The sequence below is a fragment of the Macrobrachium nipponense genome, chromosome 39 (genome assembly GCF_015104395.2).
Source record: "Macrobrachium nipponense isolate FS-2020 chromosome 39, ASM1510439v2, whole genome shotgun sequence".
Lineage (NCBI taxonomy): Eukaryota > Metazoa > Arthropoda > Malacostraca > Decapoda > Palaemonidae > Macrobrachium > Macrobrachium nipponense.
The window spans coordinates 49,315,013-49,325,737 of NC_061099.1; the positions used below are offsets into that span (position 1 = coordinate 49,315,013).

The window sequence follows — 10,725 nt, forward strand, 5'->3', positions numbered from 1 at the left end:
ATATATTTATTTCTAAGGTTTTAACATTTCAGGAGGTTTCATGGAATAAATATTGATTTTCCACTGAGAGATGCAGATTCCTGCATAGAGTACCAAGGTTTCAGATCATTCTTTTCTACCGGCAAAACGTGGAAATATGAGAAACAGAATGGAATGAAGGCTCAAATCACACAAATATTGTCTTTTGCTAGAAAACTGTTAAAGAGATCAGCCACATAACCATCTGTCCGTCCCGGAAATCTGCATGAAAAGTAGAAGTTGTGGAGCGTGACAGTGACAGTCCTTCCCAACGCAGTTTATTCCACAGAGACATCCTGACTGTTCAAGTGTCCTTGCAAGTAGTTCGTGAGTTCGTCCGGCATCTTTTCTTTTATGTTTTCAAGAAGGCGGCCCACCAGTAGGGAACTGAAGCCCGCTGATTGGAAGGGATCCCCAGAGGTCCTAAGGCGTTTCCTTGCTACTCGCCCGGGGACTTTGACGTCACGGGCGCTGGCACTGTTGGAAAGGTGGCTGGCAACACCCGTGTTTCGACCCAGAAGGGATTTCAGAAGAGTTTGGATGTCTTCGGTGGTGTCCAGACCTGATGAAAGAATCGATGCATTTATTAATTCACCAATGCCTGCGAGTGCTATTTTAATTAGATTTTTTTTGCATTAGATGGGGAATATTGGCAAGAGCTCAGCTACTCCACTGTACTGCCCATCTGCAGGGGAAGATTTTCTTATAAGTGACTAATTATGTTTAAACCAATTGCTGTTCAGAGGAGAATTTCGTTGCTGCTTCATATAACTTATATAAATTATTACGTCCTGCCTGAAATGCTTAATTTCCTTCTGACTTTTGAGAAGAGGAGGAACCATAGTACCAAGAATAAATAAAGCACGTTGATTGCTCGTTTCTGTTTACAAGGGAGCCCTGTACTAATACGTGGTTCTGACAAATCCTGGCCTTTCATTCATGCTACCTATCTTAACCAGGATCATAAGTCGATATACTTCTAATAGATTTAGCAGCTTGATTTTTTTTACGGTAGTGAATATCTAAGAAAGAAGAGTAGTACAAGAGTTTTTGAAATTGAACTATTGATTGATTTAAAAAATGTATACTGGAAGAAAATCTGAAGTCCGATGAAAGAAGAGGAATGAAATTCGTAACAGTAGGTTGCTGAGAAGACAAGCGAGAAGGAAGAAGAATTTACTGAAGAGAGTAATGCAGGGGGTTAAAAGAACAAGAAAGAAAATGAGGAGGAGAAGAAAGATAATAAGGATAAAGGTAAGATGAAGAAATGGTAAGAGAACACTGTTTCTTGGGTAACATCCAAAAAAAAAAAAAAACCATTGCAGATTTGGTGGTATCCAGCGCAAGAATGAAAATTAACAAATAATGAGAATGACAAATTGCCTTAAAAAACAGATTGCATCACCAAGAGGAACTAGTTATAAGAGAAAGTACCAGAAAGGATGCCTTCAAGAGTTAAGATATCTTATGCTGTACAGTATTAGTCAACATTTACAGTGAACACCTGCAGTATGTTACAAACAAATAAGAGATTTTTCAGAAATTCTACGAATTCAAAATGTGAATCAAGAGCCTTACTGAGCCTAGTAATTGAGGTGGAGATATCCGAAACTAAAAAACACAAGAAAAGGAGGTGCAGTATTGGAATTCATAATCACAGCGCGTGTAAGATAAACAGACAGACAGACAGAAATAAAAGGCTATTGATCGTTGGCTCATCGAAGCCTTTTACCTTTGAGTTTGGAATCCTGAAGGTATGCCGAAAGAGGGGCCGCCCAACTGTCTGGCTCAGTCCCCACCGCTCTGAAGGGAGTCTGGTCCAAAACTCGCTCTACTATGGTAGCCATTTCTCTGCCGGCCTCAGTGACGTCACCTTCTCTGGTCCAAGCCCTTTTGCCAACTCTTGGGAACGGGATTAAGTCTTGTCTCTTCACTCTGCGGCAATCACCTGCGGGAAAACCAGATGTTCACCTTGACTACATTGCTTGATCGTTCGTCTGCTAGATTTTATTTTCTTTCAGGAAAATGTCGGTCGAGAATTTCCAAATCCTTTGACGGAGGACTTTTTGTTCCCTCTTGTTGTACAATTAATTTCTTAAATTGAATAGAATAATAACTACGATATAGGAAACTATTGAAATGGTTTTCCCTCAACCGATAGCGGTCAGATATAGCAACACGAACGAGAATTCTTTCATAATATTCAGACCTATTATACTATATATATATATATATATATATTATATATATATATATATATATATATATATGTGTGTGTGTGTGTGTGTGTGTGTGTGTGTGTGTGTGTGTGTGTGTGTGTGTGTGTGGCAATCCTTTATTAGATTTGGTATTGAATCCTCTACGGATTTTGTCTCGTAAATGGATAAGTACCACTTAGAAATGGTTACCAGACCCAGTCATATAGGGGTGCTAAAATCACCTTTTTTTTTTTTTTTTTATAGGAAAATGGAACATAAGAAACCTAAAAGACTGAACAGGTAGAAAACGAATTCAGAAGATAAAGACGACGTCACAGCTGTTTGTAAATCGCGGTGCAAAGGACTGGGGCAAGAGCAGTCGCGTACATAGACTTTCGGAAGGGCCTCAGAAGCTCAGGTGGAAAGAAGGGCACTCAGTTTTTGCAAATGAAATCTGCTATGTTTTATATGCTACAATGATATAATATCACACGATAATTTGTATAAAAAGTAAAGGATAATATGACAGTCTTAAAATCCATAAAATTCAATACGTGCATAATATGATTCAATTAAATTGTTATTTCTGACAAAAAGGGTACCTTAGTAATGAAGAAGAAAAAGGGCAGTGGCTCAAGCACCCCCAAACCACTCGGCCCCCCCTCCTTAAGCACGCCCCTAGGAAAGAGTGACTGGATGGAAGTAATGTGGATACTTATTCAGGAAGAGCAGATGAAATTGGTAGAAGAGTAAGCATGATCTTCATGCCAAGAGCATAAAATACACTGACTAAAGAACGATGAGCAGTAGATTACCGCGCAAGAGAACGCATCATATATCCAAAGTCTAAAGATCTTACATATAATTATCTGGAGAAGTATAGGACTCAGGAATAAACTCGGCAAAAAAAAGAAGCAATGAGGATTAGCATGCGCAAAACGAGACATTAGCCGGAAAAAGGATTAATGATGTTAACCTTTCAAATATTTATGAACAATAATCAGAGCCCATTCTCATGAGCTGAAATTTAGTGAGACTGAAAAGGAAAATTCAAAGAGCGGGTAAATCAAATGAGATAAAATGAAATCGAGTATGAATGTAAGATGTTATAAGTCTAGTGCTATCTGTATTGCTATAAGGGCGTGCATCATTCTAAAAGATCCAACAGGTTCGTAGTCATATGGCAGGATAAAGCTAGAAATTATACCATAAAGGAAATCGCGGGATAGGGAGATGGTTTGGACTTGTCCTTCGCACATCCCCTGGGAGAATAGTGTCAACTGGGTCTAGGTCGTGTACCGGCCCACGTAGTCATACTGTCTCTCTCTCGCTTCTCCCTGCCCACATTGAGAGAAGAATCAAATATCCTCCCTCACAGTTAGTGGGATGGGGACGGGGAAGGAATGACACCATGGATATGGGTGCAATGGTATCTGTTATGATTCCGTGCATATGCAGTTGGTTGCTTTCTCTTTACGTCTTCTGTAGCTCAGTAAAGTCAGCGATGACCTGATACTTCTCAAGATACCAGTTCGAATCCAGAAGGATGAAGTTATTATTAGCATCTATTTTAGGCAGTGCTGCCTGTTTACTATATACGTATATGTCTATGTGTGTGTCTGTACGTTGTGTGTGTGTGTGTATGTGGAAAGAAAGAGCGACAGTATTACTTATCACATGATGCATTTAGGACCCATCCATTTGTAAACTACTAGGTACTTCGATGCGCACCGGCCTCCCAGACAGTTGAAAAAAAAATATTTAGTAACCGATTACGGAGAATGAAAAAAAAAAAGAACCGACGATTGAGAAGAACGCACCCAAGAAGCTAACTTTGCACTTCGCAGCTTTTGACCCAAGTTTCTGATGATCCTCAGCGTGGGCGACCTCCGGCCTGGCGTTAATTAATGACAATATATCCCCCAACAGCAAGTGGGGTGAAATAACTCGAAGACGGTTCCTGTAGTACTAATGAAAATTGGTGGTAAAAGTCGGGAGGAATATTGTGCTGATAAGCAAATTATAAGATAAAAACTGGAATTGATTCTACAGAGAGAGAGAGAGAGGGGAGAGGAGAGCTTTGTAACGTAATAATAAGATTGTTGTTTAACGGGATAGCTTGAACAGACTTCGGTATTTCATGTACCTCCGCACAACCACTCTCCGCTCTCTCTCTCTCTCTCTCTCTCTCTCTCTCTGTAGACTCAATTGCTCCTTTTATTTTATTGCTTTCCCCCTAAATTTGCCATCAATTTTCATTAGTACAGGATCATCATCTTCGAGTTATTTCGGCCTAATTTCTGTTGGGGGATTTTGTCATTAATTAACGCCAGAGCGACGGTCGCCCACGAAGAAGGGCGACCATCAGATACCTGGGTCAGAAACTGCATGAAACGGAGTTAACTTTAATTGTAATAGCCGCATTGTCCTCTGGTAAAAAGCGACCAGTAAATTTTACATATGTATTTCAGCCTAAAGAGCAATAAAAACAACTGTCCACTTGGGTACGATGGTGAGGATGAGTCTACTCCAGCTCTAATATACATATATATATATATATATATATATATATATATATATATATATATAGATATATGAAAACGACAGGTAAATGTATGTATGAGAGGCAATAGGCTTTTATCCTTTTCGTGGTTAGGTCGGCAACGTCAAGGTCTAGAACTTGGGCAACGTGACTTCTTCGTGATTATGGTAAAACGGGTTTGTTTCCCAATGCCGGACGTCATGATGTCTTTATATTTCTTGCAATTGGATCTCGAGGCTTTGCAGTGACAAGCGTATCCGAAAAAGCGGGAAGAATTGAAGAAGTTAAGAAGGCATTGTGACTATTGCAATTACATAGGTATCTGGTAAAAAGTGACCACTAGATTCTACACACACTCACAGATATATATATACACAGTTGTGTGTTCATGTAAATTCTAAAATGAAAGGAGAGTCAGCTGCTTTGGCTTTTCGCAACAAAATTATGTTAGACTAATCAGGATCAGGTGCATTGTGTCCCTGACCTAGACTCAACAAGCTCACGTTGTGGGCTCTCGTCGACGAGCGAAATTTGAGAACTCACTGTCGCTAGTACTTTCAGTTACTCTGAAATCAACTTGACTCTCTCTCTCTCTCTCTCTCTCTCTCTCTCTCTCTCTCTCTCTCTCTCTCTCCCTGTTTTTGTTTTTATTCTATGGTATAGAATAAATAGCTTTAACTAATTTTAAGTATCTTTCTGCTGATCTTTTAAACATTAAAAATTACATCTAAGTTCAGGTGAGGTGTGCCGCTCTTACTAGATAACATTTTGTATATATACATACTATATATAAATATGTGTGCATACACTTATTCTCAATTAGTTATACGTTCTTCTTAACCGCTTTGCGGATTAGATTGCTTTAACACATGACACGAATAAATATACACGTGCAAACATTACAAGCACACACACACACACAACACACACACACACACACACACACACACATATATATATATATATATATATATATATATATATATATATATATATATATATATGTGTGTGTGTGTGTGTGTGTGTGTGTGTGTGTAACCTCGCAAACGACAAACATGTTTAAGTCTGCAAGAAACTCTCACGTGTTTCGTTTTCTCTCTCTATCCGCGAGCACAACAGTTACAGTACAGCACCTTGATGATGCTCCTTAATGATAAATAAATGACCCCAGGTGCCCTAATGTTGCCGTAATGGGATTATATCGCAACCTCTCTCAATTACTTTATTCCTTCCCTATCACTTTTATTGGTTGGTACTTTTGTTCTCTGATGTTTTCCCGAAACAAAGTAAAACACCTTCGTTTTCTGACAGAGGAAAATTCGAATCAATTTTCCAAATCGAGAACCTCCACAGTGTTACAGAATTCCTCCCTTTCTTCTGTAACTCCAGGATTCTTTGTAAACACGTTTAATGTTCTTCTTGGGTTTCTCTTGCCTCTGAGATTGAAGGCTTTCATTACAGCAACAGTTTTCTTAAGTACCAAGGTTCGTATAGGCCTACTTGTCTATAACATGTGAAATTGAAAGGCAAAAAATATTGCACAAATCTGTATTATTATTATTCAGATTATGAATCCTATTTATATGGAACAAGCCCACAGGAGCCACTGACTTGATATTCAAGCTTTCATAGAATGTGTTGTTCATTTGGAAAAGTATATCTTAGTTTTTACCAGACCACTGAGCTGATTAACAGCTCTCCTAGGGCTGGCCCGAAGGATTAGATATTTTTACCTGGCTAGGAACCAATTGGTTACCTAGCAACGGGACCTACAGCTATTGTGGGATCCGAACCACATTACATCGAGAAATGAATTTCAATCACCAGAAATAAATTCCTCTGATTTCGCGCTGGCCGAGCCGAGAATCGAACCCGGACCACCAGATTGGAAGCCGAGCGCGAAGCCCACTCGTTCAACGGTAGACATATATTTTTGGAATAAGTAACAGAAGCTCATAGGAAATACAGAAAGAGATCTGTTATTTGAAGAGAAAAAGAGAAAGATAAAAATAATCAAAGCATGATCCGACCTCAAGCTTACTCGAGACGCATGCAAGATTTTCCCCCATCGCGCTAAGCTGTATGTTCCTTACTTAATGTAAATTAAAACGTGCTAAAATCTACGGTCAAATAGAGCCTTGTTTCACAAACGAAAATTTAAAAAATAAATACGCTATATTTTCTGTACTTTTTAACATGCCCGTTATTTATTTTTTTAAATTTCCGTTCTAATAAATGCATCATAAATATCCTATCCTAAAACACCTTTTTCAGACCTTTTTAGGCTTTTCCATAGATCTTTCTTACCTCCCCCCTAACAAACACAACAACAAAGTACTTTGTAGGCTTACTCTCCCGAGTAAACGGAAATAAGAGGCAATATAGTAAAGCAAAATTGGCGCAAATGTGGGTTAATTAAAGGCTAGATATACAGGGTAAGTTCACGGTTTAAGACAGGGAATTATAGCCAAGAAAGAGATCTTTTCACAGCGTCTCTAATCCGTCGAATACCTGAGGTGGTAGAGGCATTGGAAGGTAGTTTCGTAAGTTTTTATAATCCATGCATGACATAAGAGCAAAGGAATGACTTGTTGAATATAGCAGCTAAATAAAAAAAAGAAAAAAAACTCTTCTCATAGTTCTAGATTCAGCCCCAAACGTTATATACTGAATCTATATCATCCTATTTCTCGGTAAAACCATCCACATAATTCATGTTACCCAGAAAGAGGCATTGCGACAGAGACGTCACTAATTCATTTATGATTGCAGGAATTTTCCATAAATTTCGTAAATATCTTAACTTTCCTCCTCACTTGATTGTGACGTAATTGAAATTTATTCTCGATTAACGAAAACTCACATGGACCATTTCATTCGTTATATATGAGAACGAAAGAGCAGTTAGCAAATATATACACATGAACACACATAATACACACACACATATATATATTATAATAACTCTCCTATCATTATGTAACAATTATAATTACACCTCTATTATTGTGTATGTTAGCGCCATCTATTGATTGCTGATCGTAACGGACAGCATGTATGAAATTACTTCTTGTTTTTCACGTATGTATTCCTTAGAAATGTTTACTTCCAAGCTCTGTAAAGTTAATACTTTGAGTTCGTTATCCGGTGGCTTACGATTCACTTGTTTCTATTAGTTATTAAGTGGTTATTTGTCATTATTTTGTTATATATATTCAGACGTGATTTAAAAAAAGTTAAGTTTTTGATCAATTTTAACTTTAGTTTGATAATTCACCCAACATATCTACTATTACCTACATGAAGTGCTACCCTCATTACTGAGAATTGATGAATAGTTCAAGTGGAAAGCTGAAGTAGTAAATATATATATATATATATATATATATATATATATATATATATATATATATATATATTATTTTTTTATTTATTTTTTTTTTCCACCACTTAGCTCCTCGCTGGACGGGTAAGTCAGGTACTCGCCTACAGATCTGGTAGCCTGAGTTCGTTCCCAGCTACAATCTGCACGGATTCAGATGAATGTATTTCTGGTGATTAGAAATTAGTTTCTCGATATAATGTGGTTCGGATCCCACAATAAGCTGTAGGTCCCACTGCTAAGTAACCAATTGGTTACTTTTGTCTCCTTTTTCTTTTGTACTTTAGGCCTCTGGTTGCCTTTCCTGTCGGCCTCCACATACCGTGCACCGTTTTTCGCAAACAGTGAATTATTCTTGATGCTGTTATCATTACCATAGCTAATTATTTGTGTGGCAATGTCACAATTGGAACCAGCAGTAGTGGTAATAGCGGAAGAGGCTGTAGAATTAAGCAGCATATAGTAGAATATTAGCAAATTTTTTCTTAAATAATTTCAAACTGATCTGCGTAACTTTAGAGGCGGTTTCACTTTGAGAGAATAATGTAGATAGATAGATAGATAGATAGAGAGAGAGAGAGAGAGAGAGGGCGAATTTATTTCAGATATATTCAACCTGCTTAGAGAATTTCACTTTGTAAAAATAAAGCAGAGGATCTGAGAGAGAGAGAATAATAATAATTCTCCGTACAGCATAGACGGGTAATATTATGAAGAGAGTAAGACTTTGTCGATTTAAGACTTTATGGACTTGGTAAATCGAGAAATTGCTAATTGCTGTTTATCGGACAGACTTTTTAAAATGATGATGCTCATATAGTTTGAGAAATGGAGCCAATTAAAGTTAAAGAAGCTGAACAGCTCGGTGGAAAGGGATCGCAGAGAAACGGAGGGTGGTGAAAGCAGTAACTGCACTCGTATGCGACGCTTGAATTTTTTCACACGGCGGTTATGGATTCCTGCGATTTCTACTGTCGCACTCGTCTACATCTCACTGGGAGTCACATCTGTGATAAATTAGATAATACTTCAAAACATGCATTGCTTATGAAAAAAGAGGCTGTCTTCATCTACATCCCTACAAGTTGATTCAGTGGCAAGAGCCCCTGCCAACACATGGCCTACAATGTAACAACATACCGTGCTGCCGATGCATAGAGACGTCAGACAATACAATTGCTGTTCGTAAATTCTCTAGTGATAAGAGGTATAAAGGAACGCTATTGGGGACAGAGATATCTTGAGCAGTGTCTACGATGAGTAAACTTGATAGCGAAATGAGCCAGTTCATAAATAAAAGTACAGGGTATATATAATAGTTATTTACCTGTAACAGAACACACGACTTGCTAAACAATGAAGGTGTCTTTCCGAATTCAGGCTCTGGTCAACAATACCTGCTACACGTCTATGTTGCACTTTTAATGTACAATGATTAGATAAAAACACACATAGAAGGAAAAACAATGGAACAGTCTACAGTTAATCGGCCCGTTTGATGAAAAGGTCCTGCTTTCTTTTTACTAAATTCTCATAGAGTAAAAGATGCAGCAAAATAAGAGAGTTGTACTGAATTAAAATTTCCTTGAGAGATATGAAAGGTTACAGAGACCTAACGTAGTCCAAAAGCAAAACCACCGCTTCCTGAGGTAAAGTTGACAGCTTTGGTCCGAAAGACACTAGAAACTACTTGTGGGACTACAGTCTTCGAAAGGGCTACATGTCCTCCAAGGGCCCGATAGGTGTCAGCTGACAGTAGCAGAAAAATAATGACACTCTTCGAAACTGTTCAGACTGGAAATCAGCGCAATACTATAACGAATGAATATAGCTTAGTCCCACACGTGTGGGAGGACAAGGAAAATGTAAAGTAACCTTACCGTTGCTCTCTTAGTGAGAGTCCAAATCGTAAATATGCATCTCAGTATTTAGCAGGTTAGGAATCTATCGCTTCGGATCTGCAATATTTTGTTTTTCTAATGAAAAAGATCTGATTGTCTTCCTGTAAGGCAGGGAAGAACTTTTCTCGTTTGCACACATGCCATCGAAATTTCAGTCATTAAAAAAAAAAATTACCCAATATTCTCTTGGTCTAATGATACGATTACGAAAAATTCTTTGAACCTGATGAATAAGGAGAAATAACTTGAGAGATTTTCCCAGGCATGAAGTGGAAAGGGAACTTACTACTGACGACGACTAAAGCAAAGAAGAGGAAAGTCCCGACAAGTACGGAGTCCTTCATTGTTATCCAAAGTGTTCACTGGGAGGCTGGTGTGTACGAAATGAGTCCCTTGGTCTTCTTCTTCTTTTCAAAATCCGCCAGATGAGGGGAAGCTACCCAGCAGACTCTTAGAGGATGAGAGGAGGCGACGAGGTGTAATCGGCCTCTGGAATGAGGGGTAATTTGAGGTTGTGAGGGTTATATACCGGAGGCGGGGCTGCTGTGTTCTCTCTCTCTCTCTCTCTCTCTCTCTCTCTCTCTCTCTCCTCCTGCCTTCTAACCCAAACCCACGCGCAACACGTTGCCACACCCCGGCCCCCCTCCCCCCGCCCTTTACCCAATTACATACGTTGACCTGTGG

General features: G+C 38.6%; 1 long non-coding RNA gene across 2 annotated transcripts in view; it reads right to left on the reverse strand.

Moving 5' to 3' along the window:
* LOC135210568 (uncharacterized) overlaps window positions 1–10,522 on the reverse strand; it is a 10,536-nt gene extending 14 nt beyond the window's left edge. Inside the window, exons 1-3 of one of the 2 annotated variants that reach the window (XR_010313547.1) lie at window positions 10,328–10,522; window positions 1,751–1,966; window positions 1–580 (exon numbers count right to left, since the gene is read on the reverse strand). The exon at window positions 1–580 is cut by the window's left edge and continues 14 nt beyond it. This is a non-coding gene — a long non-coding RNA (uncharacterized LOC135210568). Of the gene's footprint in view, window positions 581–1,750; window positions 1,967–4,036; window positions 4,177–10,327 lie in introns of those variants that run through there. The other variant, XR_010313548.1, reaches the window with a different exon arrangement.
* Between the last annotated feature and the right edge of the window lie 203 nt (window positions 10,523–10,725).